The sequence below is a fragment of the Lissotriton vulgaris genome, chromosome 1_1 (genome assembly GCF_964263255.1).
Source record: "Lissotriton vulgaris chromosome 1_1, aLisVul1.2, whole genome shotgun sequence".
NCBI lineage: Eukaryota > Metazoa > Chordata > Amphibia > Caudata > Salamandridae > Lissotriton > Lissotriton vulgaris.
This window is the reverse complement of record NC_141685.1, coordinates 849,050,055-849,066,407: the sequence shown is the minus strand read 5'-3', so window position 1 is coordinate 849,066,407 and position 16,353 is coordinate 849,050,055.

Sequence of the window (16,353 nt, the reverse complement as noted above, 5' to 3'; positions counted from 1 at the left end):
ATTATTTGATTTGAAACTAGACTATGGAAACGCTCGCTACGCCAGAATTAACAAAACACTCCTCCACAAACTCCAGACAGTTCAGAACGCCACAGACAGACTTGTCCTCGACATCCCACAACACGACCACATCACCCAACACCTCTGCGAACTCCACTGGCTTCCTGGCAAAAAAATAGGTACCTTCAAACTGCTCACACACACCTAGAAAGCCCTCCATAACATCAGTCCTCAAACCCCAAACAAACAAATCACCTTCCAAGCCAGCAAGAGAAACCTCAGCTCTTCCGACCTAGCCCTAGCCACGGTCCCCCGCATCCACAGGGCCTGAGCTGGTGGCAGACCCTTTCCTACATCCTGGGCAAGACCTGGAATGAACTCCTCCTGCTCATCGGACGAAGCCCGACAATGCACCCGTTCGGAAAGCATCTCAAGACTTGGCTCTTCCAATGACCTCCTGAGCTGCTCATTCCCTCCCCCCCAGCGCCTTGAGACCCTCACGGGTGAGTAGCACGCTACAAAAATCCCTGATTGATTGATTGATCACAGAGTGGGGTAGCATAATCAAGTCTCACTGACCCCATTCCACTCTGTGATGAGTTATTGAAGGTCTTCCTCTCATTGGTTGACCCATAAGAATGTTAGTCAATGAAAGGAGAAGGTAAGATCTTTCTTTCATTCCTTCCCTTCTCAAACCTTTCATTTCCTTTCTGGGCTGTCGTGCTTCTCCCTCCTGTAACTCGCTGGTCTTGCCTTCACCATCGCAGCCGGGAAGAGCTTTATTGAATGTTTCGGTGCTTGTGTTTACGTATGAATGAATGTATGTGTATGCTATGGATTTGTGTGTGTAATGAATGAGTGTATGTGCTTGTGAATAGAAGGTTGTATGTGAGCATGTGTGTTTGTGAATGAATGGGTGTGAGTGTGCGCATTAGTATGTGCTTGAGAATGGGTGGGTGTTCGTACCTGTGTCACTACTCCTCCAAATTACCAGATGCCACAGTAAAGGTAACTGGGCCACCAATTTGGTTATGGTGACCAGAATTTGAAAGCCAAAAACATTCTGTTGCCAAGCATTTCTCAAGTCCCCATAGGAGAAGGCACACAGATGACCATAGTCCTTCACAGTTATGACACAATCTTCACATTCTTTTTCCTCGCTCTCACATTCATACTCCTCCTCCCGAAATCTGTACAGAAAATCCGCCCCACCATTTTCCACACCAGGGGTACACACAGTGTTGAACTGACTGGAATTGTGATACCTTAGTTGATAATCTGGCAATAAAGGGTGTAGAATGCACTCCTTACATAGTCACCATTTCGATTATCAATTAAAGGCTTACGGTTAGTTGGTACAGTGAATGTCACACCCCAAATGCCTTCAAGGGATTTTATTTCACAATATTTTGTCTCTTTGCCAGAGAATTTCAACTTATAAGGGTCAAATGAATAGAAACCTTTCATTTTTGGAAAATAATTCCTATTCTTAATTAGTTTGACACCATTGAATCTATGGTAGCGTCTAAATCTGTATCATTTAGTTTACTCCTATAGAGTATTCAGTAAACTTACACATGCTGTCAAAGAAGTCATATAAAAAAGAAAAAGCTGAGAGGGTGTATATAGAAAAATAGATGATTTTATCTTGATCAAATGAATTACAGGGTACAAATATAAACAATTTATACAAATGCAACAGATAGGTAACACTATTACTCAGGTGACCTCACTGTGACATTAAGAGACACCTTTCTTCAAATTATTATTTAAAAATAAATCATAGAAGAGAAGGTGTAAGTCGACGTTTCGGTCTCTACGTTGCCATACACAAGACCATCTTCAGGACAGAAATAAATGTTACAGTTGACCCCTATTGTAATGTAGAAAAAGAGAGCTTTACTCCTTATTCACATTAAATGAATTACTTATAAAAAACAATTAAGCATATATAACACCCGTCTTCAGCAATAAAAATAACTTTTTTTGGAAATATTATTTTTGGAACTATACATATGTAATGCAAGATTTCATCCAATCAAGTTTAGTATATACATGGTCGATTTCATATTCACATTTCTAACAGCAGAGAGACATGTACGAATTCGTATACATTTACTTTTTAGAGTTTCAGATAAATATGGAACAGATCCAAGGACAACTTAATGTACATTTGTTTTAAAGGAAACATTGTTTAAACCCAAATCAAAGGACATTTATATAGTAACAAGCTTATTATGGTCTTATGCAATTTTGAGTCAGCTTTGTTATATTATTGCTCTCTTATATTTGCATGCATTCATTTTCAGACTTTCAGGTCAATATAGAACGGATCAGAGAACGACTTAGCATACCTTCGTTTTATGAAAAATTGTTCCAAACCCAAATCAAGGGACATTCATATAGTAACAAGGCCTACTGTAATTTAGCCAGTTTTAAGGTATATTAAGGTAAGCTTTCGGTTGGATTTTACCTTGGTATGCAATTAGATGGCGTTAGTAAATTCCACCTGGGTGAAGAGAGGAAGGGCACCGCCTTTATGTATCCGCAGATCTAGTTTAAAACATCTGTTAATATGAAGAGCGAATATTTATAAATGTAAATAATTCAAAGATTTCGCTCAACATCATGTAGGAAAAGCAAATGAAACTATTGTCCTTTCCTGAATCGATAAAATGGTATCTTTCTGAGAGAATTTTTTAAATAGGTCTTTTAATCGACTATAAACTGGTCACAACACAATTTATTGCCAAGCGATTTGTTTATTCACTCATTTTAAACTCTAGTATTTACTTTAAATACAGGATTATCAAAATTACCTCTTTTTTATCAAGCTGTGTCGTGCCTTTCAAAGAGTAGACAAAACAGTTCTGTCTTGCGTTGCTTAAAAGACAGAGTAGTAGAGTTTAAATGTTGCTATCCTTTGTGAAAGATTAAAATAAAGTAACTTAAGCAAAACCCTAGACATTATATTACCTGATGTAGTTATATAAAGGGACACAGGATGATGAATTTCTTGTGTAGGCACACCAGATGTCTTCCTGGAATAGTTGTAAAACTCTGCACGAAGACGGTGTTCTAATTTTAATAGAATTGTTAATTCTAGGATAAAGAGTGGGAAACCAATTTTAGTCAAAATGCTGATCTTTAAGTTGCTAAAGCTATGCGAGATTAGCCCCTTACATACCTTTATGTCTTTCTTGGATCACTCGAAGCGCAACGTGCCATTCAGAGAATTGGCATGTCACTGCCCGAGGTTAACACAACGTAATATAGGTCGTTTGGAGATGGAAAGACAACTTCAATATCGTATGGCGGTCATCTTAGTGTGGCTGTTTAATGCGTCGGTTTTAGTAATAAACAAGATAAGTGTGTAACCGGCACACCCCTTTATTTTTCAACCTTAGTGTTACTTGATTTTAAACAAATCGGTGCAGACCCGCTACCTGACTAGCCCCTGTCAGGTCTTTCAAAGAACTGTACTTGCAGACACAACTATGTCTAATGCAGGAATGCACTGTTCGAACTTGCACAGGTGCAACATAAATTCTACTTTTCCCCAAATATTTCAACATTATTTTAAACATTTAAAAGTAACATGTAGTGCATGCGTTAATCAATATTGTGCCTCCTTTTCAAAACAAAAGTAACCAACTCAATTATAATTCATTGATTATTTACTGTTAGTTTTTCAAAAATGTCTTTATCTTTAAACTTTTTTCAGTTATTCATAAACATATTCATAATTCATCTTCATTGAAAATATGATTTACTTTTTCTAACAAGTGCCAAACTAATACTGATATAATAAAGTAGTTTCATCAGAACTCGCGATGACTCCCAATGCATTTCGATGCTTCAGCATCTTCGTCAGGGGAAATACTAAGTAAAAAAATATCAGCATATGAGATCAAACACCAGTATATGTATGTTTCTCAAAAATCATTTTTCAACTTGTGATCATGCATTATAAAATATGTGAGCATACATTCTAAGTATTCATGCTATTGCATTATCTCTTTTTAACCAAGCAAACCAGCAATTCAAAAGTCAAATAGTTATTTATATTGTAATTGTGCCCTATACATGCCATCAAGTGTGGTATGGTGTATCCAACGTGTGTATTACATTACATGTACCAGTGCCAAAATGACCCAAAATGATGAATAATGAACATACCCTCCAGACGGGTGTGTAGTCTATTAATCCAACCTCTGACAAAAACGACTATATCTGAAAGCAAGACAGGACTCCTGTAAGCATACACCTACATCGTCGCCATAATGTCTAAAACAACCCTTGCAAATACATCACTTACTTCCTCTTATTACTCCATTAGGCTCAATAAATCCGTGTGCACTGTTTGACCTGTAAAACAAATTAACTACCCTTACTTTCTGCATTGTTTAGGATCTGCGATACCCAGTTCTCGCATCTGCTCAAAAACCGAAAAGAAACTGCCCCAGATTCCTACCTTCGGCTTCCTACGGACCGCTGATACCGGCTCCCTGTTTCATTTCCGTGTCCTCAAATACGCGATATCTCAAAGTTGCGTGCTGGAACGTCTTATAGCGTCCAACATCAACAACGGAGTAGTGTCCCTAACCCCTTTTATTTCCACTTCTACAAACTGGTAATGCCGAGCTGATTATAATGTAAGCAACTGCGAAAATAAAATCTGTACTACCAAATACCAATTTTACTTATCAACTTCAATCGTGACTTCTAAATCATCAAAATCAACAACGGACTACCGCTTTTCAATAGTCACAGATTTAACCTCCTCACAATAGTAATAGAAGACAGACTATCGCTTTTCTTGAGCATCTATTCAGCTCAAATGATGTTGATTTGGATCTAAAAAACGTGTCTATTGTGCCTCGTATATGAAAGTCAGAAGTAAACACTAACTAGACTCCTAAGTGTGCTGGTGGTCAGCCAGAAGAGTAACATAAGTAAAAATAAAAATAAAAATGAAAAAGTGTTTTCATCATACATGTATGTTTGCACAGAAGTTAGCAACACTTTATCAGAACTTGATCCTGTATTCACACCTCATTAAACACCACAATCACATGAGTATAAATTCGTCATAAATAACAATTCATCATAAATAACAGGCAAATTCAATTTTGTCATTCAGCCCTCCCGGTTTAACGGTATTCAAGTACCTCATCCAGAATGTCTCTCTTTGGGCTATCCGTATATTGGGATCCACATGGGGCTCAACCAACACCTGCTCCAGTACAGTATATCTTAATTGAGGGATAGTATGTTGCCTCTCCTTCCAATGTTGCGCTAGACTTGATTTCTCATTCCCTAATCTTATATTAGATTTATGCTCTGTGAGCCTAACCTTGATCTTCCTGGTAGTTCGACCTACATAAACTAGGCCACATGGACACTTAATAGCGTATATCACTGAACTTGTGTTACAATCCGAAGTGTGTCTAAGTTTGATCTGTTTACCTGTGTGAGGATGCGTGAATGTGTCTCCCAATAGTACGTTACCGCAGTGCCCGCAGTTGAAGCACTTGCGCATACCTTTTGTCCTCTCCTGTGGGGTCTTTGTTTGTTTTAGTTTCAAAAGTTCTTTTAAGTTTTTTGATCTTGACGGTGCAAAAATAGGTTTGTCTGTGAAGACTGTTCTAAAGTCTTCTTCTTGTTCAATTAGTTCCCATCTTCGCAATATGCACTTCTTAATCTTGGGTGTCAACGTAGATTGTTTCAACACGCATATTTCCCTTCTTGCCGGATTTCTCTCTACTTTCTTCAATAGAACCTCCTGAGGTTTTGTTAAAGCTTTCCGTTTTGCTTCAGTTAGTATCTTGTCTGGGTATCCTCTACTGCTGTATTGTTGCGCCATTTCTTCTATATCCACCATAGCCTGTGTTTCATCGCTGCTAATCCTCTTGATTCTGATAAATTGCGAGAATGGCAAGTGGTTCTTCAGAGTCTGGGAATGAAAACTTCAGTAATGCAGTGCATTGTTACTATCCGTCGGTTTCGGAATGTTTTGGTTGTAATCAAGTTACCCTTTTTGGTTATGGTGACATCTAGAAAGTTTATGGTTTTCTGGTCAATGTGATTGGTAAATTTAATCATAGGATGACACTGATTTAGAATTTCAATGGCCTTTTCCAATTGTATCCTGGTTCCTTGCCAAATTACCAAAATGTTGTCTATATAACGAACAAAAAGTTTTAGATGTTCTGTCCAATGCAGATTTTTCAAAATGTGGGTGTGTTCGAACTTGGCCATGAAGATATTTGCGTACGCGGGCGCCCCCGTGAAACCCATGGAAGTTCCTGTCTTCTGTAAATAGAATTTAGATTGCCATGTGAAATATCTGTGATAGAGACAAAATTGTAAAATCTCTAAGAGCAAGATGTTCAATGATTCCTCATATTCACTTCTTAACAGCATCCACTGCCTCTATACCCTCCTCGTGGGGGATAGACGTATACAGTGCGGTCACGTCGATTGTAGCCAGCCATATTTCATTCTCACTTGGTATCGTTAAGTTTGCTAGTTTATTTAAACAGTCCGTAGTGTCTTGGATATATGTGATCCACTTCTGCACCAGTGGTTGTAGGTAGTAATCAAGAAATTTTCCAATCGGTTCATTCATTCAGACAGCGTATACGTGATTGATGCTGTAGGATACTTTTTTGATCGGTTGAATAGTTTTACTGATATAATGCAATTCACAATGGCATTGAATGCAATAAACTACGTTGGCCGTGTTACAGTTAAAGAACGACTTAGCCGTCAGGTTTAAGTCATTGATTTTGCATGATTTAACTGTAGATGTTGTGTCACAGGCTCATCACATATTGCATTTATGGTGGCCAACAAATGGGACCAACAGTTTCATATTCTCTATGATTTCACTTGAGGTTTTATCATCATAGGCATGAACCAATCCATGCTGCAAATTGATTCCCCTCTTAAATGCAAACATTGTTTTTTGAATAAATTCTGGAATACCTTTCAATAGATTCCACTGTTTAGATATTATTTTCTTAATGGCATTAGAGTGGGTACCAAAGGTGGAGACACAAACCGGATTATTTTTCTTTTCACGTTCTTTGATTGTGAGTAGCGTTTCTTGGTTGTTATACCACACTCGTTTTAATGATCTTTTAAGCAATTTTGCTGGGTATCCCCGGGCTTTTAATTTATCCTTTAGTTTCTTTGCTTCTACAAAGCAGTCCTGTTTAAGAGTACAATTCCTGCGTAACCGCAAGAACTGTCCAAATGGCAGTCCATCTTTGAGTGCCTGGGGATGATGACTTTGGTAGCTTAGAAGGGTATTTCTTGAAGTCGGCTTTGTGTATAGTGACGTATATAGATGGTTGTTTACATCATTCTTAATGATAATGTCTAAAAAATTCATTTCCTGTTTATCATGATCAAGTGTGAATTGGAGGTTGGGGCTTCTTCCATTCAACCAAAGATGAAAATCTTGTAATTGGTTGAGTGTGCCATGCCATACCATGAAGACATCGTCTATGTATCTAAGCCATTTTCTGATGTTATTAGAACATGGGTTAGATACATGCCAGATGTGTTCATTTTCAAAATTGGCCACATAGATATTCGCAATATCCGGAGCATAAATTGAGCCCATTGCGACACCTTTAAGTTGCTTATAAAAGGTCTTTTCAAATAGAAAAAAGTTTTCGCAGAGTGAAATTCTTACACAGTCGATAATAAAGTCAGTAGGGACTTCATGGGGCCTTGGTCATGTGTCCAGCAGATCTGTAAAAATTCTCAGAACTTCAATTTGAGGGATATTTGTGTAAAGACTTTCAATGTCCATTGTGACAAGAAAGTCATTCAAAGGATCAAAATCAGAGTTTTCTACATCATTGATCACAGCCATGGTGTCTCTGATAATGGATGTCTGGTTGACGGCAAAGGGGCTAATAAAAAAGTCAGAATACTGAGCTAAAGGCTTCAGAATTGAATTATAACCTGCGACTATGGGGCGTCCAGGTGGTTCTGTAGGATTTTTGTGCACCTTTGGGAGCAGTGCCCTTCCTCTCTTCACCCAGGTGGAATTTACTAACGCCATCTAACTGCATACCAAGGTAAAATCCAACCGAAAGCTTACCTTAATATACCTTAAAACTGGCTAAATCACAATAGGCCTGTTACTATATGAATGTCCCTTGATTTGGGTGTGGAACAATTTTTCATAAAACGAAGGTATGCTAAGTCGTTCTCTGATCCGTTCTATATTGACCTGAAAGCCTGAAAATGAATGCATGCAAATATAAGAGATCCATAATATAAGAAAGCCGACTCAAAACTGGATAAGACCATAATAAGCTTGTTACTATATGAATGTCCTTTGATTTGGGTTTAGAACAATGCTTCCTTATAAAACAAATGTACGTTAAGTTGTCCTCGGATCTGTTCCTTATTTATCTGAAACTCTAAAAAGTAAATGTATACAAATTCGTACATGTCTCTCTGGTGTTAGAAATGTGAATATGAAATCGACCATGTATATAGTAAACTTGATTGGATGAAATCTTGCATTACATATATATAGTTCCAAAAATAATATTGCCAAAAAAAGTTGTTTTTGTTGCTGAAGATGGGTGTTATATATGCTTAATTGTTTTTTATAAGTAATTCATTTAATGTGAATAAGGAGTAATACTCTCTTTTTCTACATTACAATAGGGGTCAACTGTAACATTTATTTCTGACCTGAAGATGGTCTCGTGTATGACAACGTAGAGACCGAAACGTCGACTTACACCTTCTCTTCTATGATTTTTTTTTAATTAATAATTTGAAGAAAGGTGTCTCTTAATGTCACAGTGAGATCACCTGAGTAATAGTGTTACCTATCTGTTGCATTTGAATAGATTGTTTATATTTGTACCCTGTAATTCATTTGATCAAGATAAAATCATCTATTTTTCTATATACACCCTCTCAGCTTTTCCTTTTTTATATGACTTCTTTGACAGCATGTGTAAGTTTACCTAATACACTGTAGGAGTAAACTAAATGATACAGATTCAGACGCTACCATAGATTCAATGGTGTCAAACTAATTATGAATAGGAATTATTTTCCAAAAAGGAAAGCTTTCTATTCATTTGACCCTTATAAGTTGAAATTCTCTGGCAAAGAGACAAAATTTTGTGAAATAAAATCCCTTGAAGGCATACATACTTGATCATTGATTTTTGCCCAAGCCCTCAAGGGTTGTTTGGGTTGCCCATTTTTCTGATAACACCCCAAATGCAACACTAAGATTTCTCTGCAGCACACCAATAGTTCTTTTTCCACACACAAACTAGCGAACTTCATTCTTCCTCAAAACTCGGGATGCAAAACCTATTGTCCTTTCATTATCGATATAAGACTCAGTCAGAACTGGTCGTAAGCCATGATTGTGGGATTCAACAGCAATACAACAGGGGGAATTCTGATTGAAAGGTTTCAAAGACATTGGCCCTTCCTTTCAAGCGACCCCCATAAATGGTGTGATATTTACGCTTCTGATAAAATCGACTCCGCAGATGTCAGAGTGTACTGGGTGTAACAAATGTCTGACCCTGTAACACCTGATTGCAAGTTTTTGGGGAATAACATGCCAATTTTAGTGCTCAGCACTCTAAAATCTGCAGGTAGTGGTATACCAGACATTTTGATCTGATAGATATCAGCAGGTTTGAATTGTCAGAATTTATCAGGGAAAACTATAAGGGTGTGTTAATTATCACACAACTTGTAATTCTGATCCCTGTGCAGAAAAGGTTTGCACAGTGATCAGAATTTAACCCTGAACACGTAATGAGGGCCTCAGCATCTACCACCTCTTTGTTCAACCACTCACAGTCTCCTGCCATTACCCCACCTATAAAAAAACAGAGCACTTCTCTAATGTGCCCTTCAAGTTAACCATTTGTATGGCATAAACTCTTTTACAGTAGGCATAACATTCACACCTACACAAAAAGGATCTCAGCTCATCTTTGTTCTTACCTACTGAAACCTAAACCTTGACTTTGATTAAACCAGGTGATCGTGCAATGCCATCTTTACATATTACGTGTCTCAGATACTACATGCTTTCCTTCAGAATGTAGGATGTATTCCTTCTTTATCACAATCCCATATTTCTGCCTGATTTTTTAATACGGTATTGAGCAAAATGACTCTAGTTTCAAATCACTTTGAATGCAACAACATAATTGTTTTCTTTCATGTTTGTACCTTGCCCCAACTAGAAGGCCACAAGTAAGCCTCCAATGCATCATACCACTGTTTCCAAATGATTAACAGATTGCTTTGCACATATATAGGTAGACACAAAAGAATGGAAGACAATACAACAAAACTGCAGAACTTATTTTGTACAAGTAGATCAGAAACCTGTTACGTAGTCAGCATTATAGTTGAAATAAGAGAGTTTACACAATGGTGACAGAGTACTCCTTCCAACATCCTGAAGGTCTGCCCACGGATTTACTGATGGGTGGCCCTTCAGTTGGTAAATGGGGGAGACTACTCTATCTCTTCCTCCTACATACCCATTCGACAGTCTGAAAGATTAAGGGCTGTTTGAGGTTTGGCTTTGTGTCCGCCCGACTGATTTAGAGTCGGCAGACAAATGGGCAGTTTTAACTTTTAAAAACCTTTTCAATGGGGGAGGGGGCGTGGTCTGCGCGCCGTGGGAACATGGCGAACCTTGCGTGAGCTCCGCCGCTACGCGGAACTTAATACACGTTTTTGTACCTCTTGCCTGGATTTAAAGAGCGTTGACAGATAGTCTCGTACCTCCGACGATGCGGTGAGTCTTGTGACTGAATTAAGGACTCCCGTACCTCGTTATTGAACTGCTTTCTTCATATGGCAGTTTCACCGTGTCAGAGACGCGAGTGGCTGCCATTTTAGGTCGCTGCGCTCGCATCTAAGGATCTGACGAGTTTATGCCGTTTTCAAGATTGCAATTACCTTTATGACTGCACTCCAACTGGAATGATGCTCTTTTGTGCCTTTGAGGTCCAACTAACTGACTCTTACTATTTTTATGATGAACTGTGAGCTTTACCTTGTGTGAATTCCTTCATAGACCACAATGTCTTTAATTTCTTGGTTTCTGCACTTGTTTATTCTATAGTTGGAGGAAACACTGGGGCATATTACCAACAACTAGCGATAATTATCGCTATGTTGGCTTAGTGGCAATATTTTTATCGCCGAGCTGCGGCGATTTTTATCGCTTAAGAGCCTTGCTATTATCAAGGTTTATCTCCTAAGTGATAAAAATTGGCCGAAATGCATGAATATCGCTGAAAAGTCAGCGATATTCATGCATTACCGAGCTAATGCTCTTAGCCATGTTATCCACCTACCATTGGATAACATGGCTAAGAACTGCTCAGGGGCAGGTGTTAGCTTTTGGAGATAATCGCGCTTCGCTCGAATTTCTCCAAAAGTTGGTAATAGGAGATAGCGTTGTTAGTGACTGTTTCCAGTCGCTAACATCTTGGCACGCCCACTTTGCATGTCATTAGTGATAAATATCACTGACATGCAAAGCGGGGCCCAAGATGGTTGCTTTCTCCTACTAGCTGTCGCTAACTGGTGTTGGCTACAGCTAGGTAATAGGGAGATAATTCTATCTCCGCTTTCTTGGCTTTTAAAGCCAAAAAAGCAGAGATAAACCCCCTTGATAATATGCCCCACTGTTACAATATTCATTGGTGGTGCTGTTTCTTTTATGAGATGGCTTCACCTCACTTAACACGACCCTATTCCCACAGCATTTCTACCCTGTCAGAAAAGCGGACGGCCTCCATTTTAGGTCGCTGAGCCCGTGTTTTGAATCCTGACTTGTTTTTTGCCGTTTCCAAGAAGGACCTTGCTATTTTATATGCACAATACCGTTGGTCCTTGCTATTTTATATGCACAACACCGTTTTCCCTCTCATCAGCTACCACTTTGTGCCCTCAAAGTTTTAATGCACTGGATGGAGGGGCATGGTCTTCTATGACTTGTTCATTTTTCCTTACAATTTCCAATGTTCCTTGCTCTTCATTATTTTCACCTACATTTTTAGTGGTTTGAGGAAAATGAGATGGTTTTTCTTCTGGCGGTGATGATTTTCTTTTAAGCTGCCTCCACCTTCACGGAACTGCTCCTAATTCAAGACACACTTATCTTGTGAGCGACATGAGCGACTGCCTTTTTGGATCGCTATACTCGTGTATTCCTACGTTGTTAACTCTTAGCCGCTTTTATCTTTCCTCATTCCCAATAATATTTTCATGTTCATCCCAGATCTATGAGGTCTTCGTGCAGTTACTATGTTCATTATTTTCAACATTTACTTTTTGAGGAGCTTTACTTGTTGCCCAGCGCTTTTTTCACAGTTTGGAGGATCGTTCCCATATGTTTACATCTTCAACAAGATTACTAATATAAATATCCTAGTTTGGTTTTCCTACTGATCTTCATTTTTGGTAGGGCCGGTGACCTCTGGTACTACAATGGCTACAATACTCACAATGCCAGATCATCCATATTTGGTACAAAATTGAAAAGACATAAAAATGACCCACCTTCTCCCATTCATTCCTCTCAGAATCCTGTCTTAGATTCTATATTGGATGAAGTCCCTGCTCTTCAACCTTTCATGTCTGCGACCAATGAAAAACTAAACAGATTGAGGAGCGATGGATTCTTGTGGAAGGTAAAGTTTTGGATCTGGAACAACGTGTTAGTGATCTTCAAGACATTTCTTCAAAGGTTCCTCTACTAGAACAGGAAATACATAAGCTTAAAATCCACACCGAGGACCTTGAAAATCGAAATCGCAGAAATAACCTACGCTTTTATGGGCTTCCGGAAAATGTTGAAGGTCCTGATATGGTTTCTTTTCTACAGAAATTCCTTTCAGAACTTTTAGAGCTTCAATCATCGGTCACTCCCCTCAATATACAAAGAGCTCATCGCCTGGGTCGTCTCCACTCTAATGCTACTAAACCATGTAGCATCATAATGCTTTTCCTTGAGTTTACCGAATTGATATATGTTCTGAAAACTGTAAGACTTAAACGTCGCCTTATATTGTCTGGCCATAATATTTTCATCTCTCAGGATATCTCCAATGCAAAAAATGCTCGTCGTAAGTAATTTTTAGCTCTACAACCTCAACTGAGACATTTTAACATTCAATATGGCATCCTCCATCCATGTCTCTGCAAGATTACGCATAATGGTCGCTCACGCTCCTTTGATGATCCAGAAAAACTCAGACTGTACCTACAGAATGTTTCTTCTAATGGAATGGACACTAACAATTGACTTTTCTATTTTCTTTGTTTAGGAATGTTCTCTTCTCTTTCACCAGTTTAGTATGCTCTAAAACATGATCTTATGTTATTTGTTTTTCCCTTGCTTCATGAGGTATTATTTTTTCTTCTCTTCTTCTCCTCCTTTTTACCTGTTACTGAAGTCCGTGTCCTTTGGTGTCACTATGCTCCTAATGTTTCACCTTCTTTTTTCTTTTCAGATCTGGCTGGTTTGCCTTGATCTGTTCACCTGTCTCTTTTTTCTACTTTCTTTCTCCTCTCTTCTTTTTCTCCTCTTCTCTTCTGTCCATCATATCTTCCCTTTCGTCCTAACCTTTACCACATGTTTTTTTCTACAATTACCTTTACTTGTTCAACAAGGTTATTTGTCATTGACTAATTGCACATATATGTTGGTACTGTGGGTCTTTTTGTACTATTTTTCATATGTAACCCTCTTATGTGGTGTGTTTTCTCTTGTAGTTGTCCTCTTGCAGTGTACCAACTCCATCCGTGTTTTACCCTCCTATCCCCCCATTATGTGTAAGTTTGTTACGTAGGACGTCCATGGTCTTGGGAATCCAGTCAAACGTCAAAAGGTATTGTCTCATTTATCCAAGCCTAATTCTCAGATTTCTTTCCTTTAAGAAACCCATTGTACTGAAGCAGAGTTGAAAAGGCAATGGGTGGGTCAAGTTGTTTTTTCTCCTGCATCTAATAAAAAGGGGGGCATTGCTATATTGTTTTATAAATCATTATCAGTACAAATTTTATCTACACAGAATGATGATGATGGACGATGGGCAATGGCAAAGATTGTGGTACAAAACAAAACCTTTGTTTTACAAAATATTTATGGCCCTGATCCTAAATTCTGGTCTGATATTAAAATTTTACTTTTTTCAGTGGACTGTCCAAATATTATTGTTCATGGTGACTTTAACCAATGGTTGGATCCCTTTTCCGATAGATTGTCTAAATGTAAATTTCATCCTGATAAATCACATAAAGCTTTTCAGTCGGCCATTGCCTCTCGTTCATTATATGATGTTTGGAAGACTTGTAACCCTGATGTGCTTGAAAATACTTTTTTTTCCAATGTGCATCATACTCGCTCTAGAATTGAATATATTCTGGTTAGTAAATCTCTGCTTCCTTCTATTCAAAATTCTGAAATTGGTTCCATTTTTATATCTGATCATGCTCCCGTCCACGCTGTACTTGACCTTTCACTTACCTCTCCTCATTTTAGTCGTTGGAAACTTAATACGTTTTTTATTATCAGACACTGTTTTTCTTAAAGAAGCTACCACTTTTATTAATGAGTTTTTTAGTTTTAATAACCCATTGGACACTTCTGTTCCTACCAATTTGGACGCCTTTAAGGTTTCTTTTCGTGCCTTTACCATTTCTTATGTCTCGAAAAAAAAGAAAATCACAAGGAAAAAATATGAGGATCAATTGCAAAAACTTAAAGACCTGCAACATACATATTTTACTTCCCGTTCATATCCTGCCCTTCATGATTTGATTAAAGCAAAAGCTGATCTTATTAAATTGGCAACAACTGAAGCATGTAATATTCTGCTTGAAATCAAATCTAAATATCATGGAGGTCAGAATAAAGTGGATAAGTTGTTAGCTACTTATTTGAAAATTAAATCTAAATGTAAAAACATTGGTCCTACCCTCAATGAATCCACAAAAACGCTAGTCTAATCAGATGAGGAAATTGCCAAGGTCTTTCATGACTATTATAAATCTCTCTATTCTGATGACACATTTCCCACTAATCAAAAGTTAAATATCTTTTTCTCAGGTCTCCCTTCTCCACCACCTCTACCTGATGAATTTAACACACTAGAGAGAGACATCACTCTTCAAGAGGTAACTAATGCTATCAAATCTTTAAAAAAGTCAAAAGCCCCAGGACCCGATGGTCTATCTGTTGAATTTTACACCACCTTTGCTTCCATTTTTGTCCCCAAACTTTTGGCTCTTTTTAATTCTTTCATTGCAGATGTCAAAGCTTCTGGATCTTTCATGGATACTCTAATCGTTGTAATCCCTAAACCCGATAAAGACCACTATTACTGTAAGAATCATCGTCCTATATAGTTAATAAATTATGATTGCAAAATTGTTGCCAAAATTCTTGCTTCCCGACTTGAAACTATCATTCCCCTATTGGTTAAAACTGATCAAGTTGAGTTTATGAAGGGTAGATTTGCATCTGATAATGCTCGGATGTTTGCCAATATCATTTCAATGGCAAAAAATACATATCATCCCTTGCAGCTCTGTCTTTAGATGTGAAAAAGGCATTTGACCGTATCAATTGGCAATTTATGTTTCAAACTCTCCAATGGTTTGGTTTTGGGCCCTCCTTTATCTCTTTTATTAAACTTCAGTGTTCTTGCCTCGAGCAAGTATTTTTGTTAATAATCATTTTTCCAAATATTTTTATTTGTCCAGAGGTACAAGGCAAGGATGTCCTCTTTGCCCCTTACTATTCATCCTATGCCTTGAACCATTCCTGGAGCGTATTTGTGTTAACTCACAGATCACTGGCTTCAAATATAATTCTGTAGAAACAAAAATGTCTGCTTATGCAGATGATATATTGATTTATATGTCTAATCCTGTTGATTCTATCCCATATTTTATGGATGAAGTCCGATTATACTCCAGTATCTCCGGTTATAAACGTAACCTTTCTAAGACAGAAGTTTAGCCTTTAAACTCCATATGCTATCAATTTATGTTTAATGAGACTAATTTTCCTTGGTGTCCTCCAAAAATTAAATACCTTGGCATTTGGTTTTCTTCATCTCTAGCTGCCACAATTACATTTACATTTCATGCATTACTCTCTAAAATCAAATCACTCCTCCTTACTTGGTCCCCCTGTACCTTTCCTGGTGGGGCAGGTTAGATACCATTAAAATGATGATTGTACCTCATGTTTTATGTACATTGTCTATGCTACCTATCCAAATGTTTATTTTTCCCAAATTAACTCCA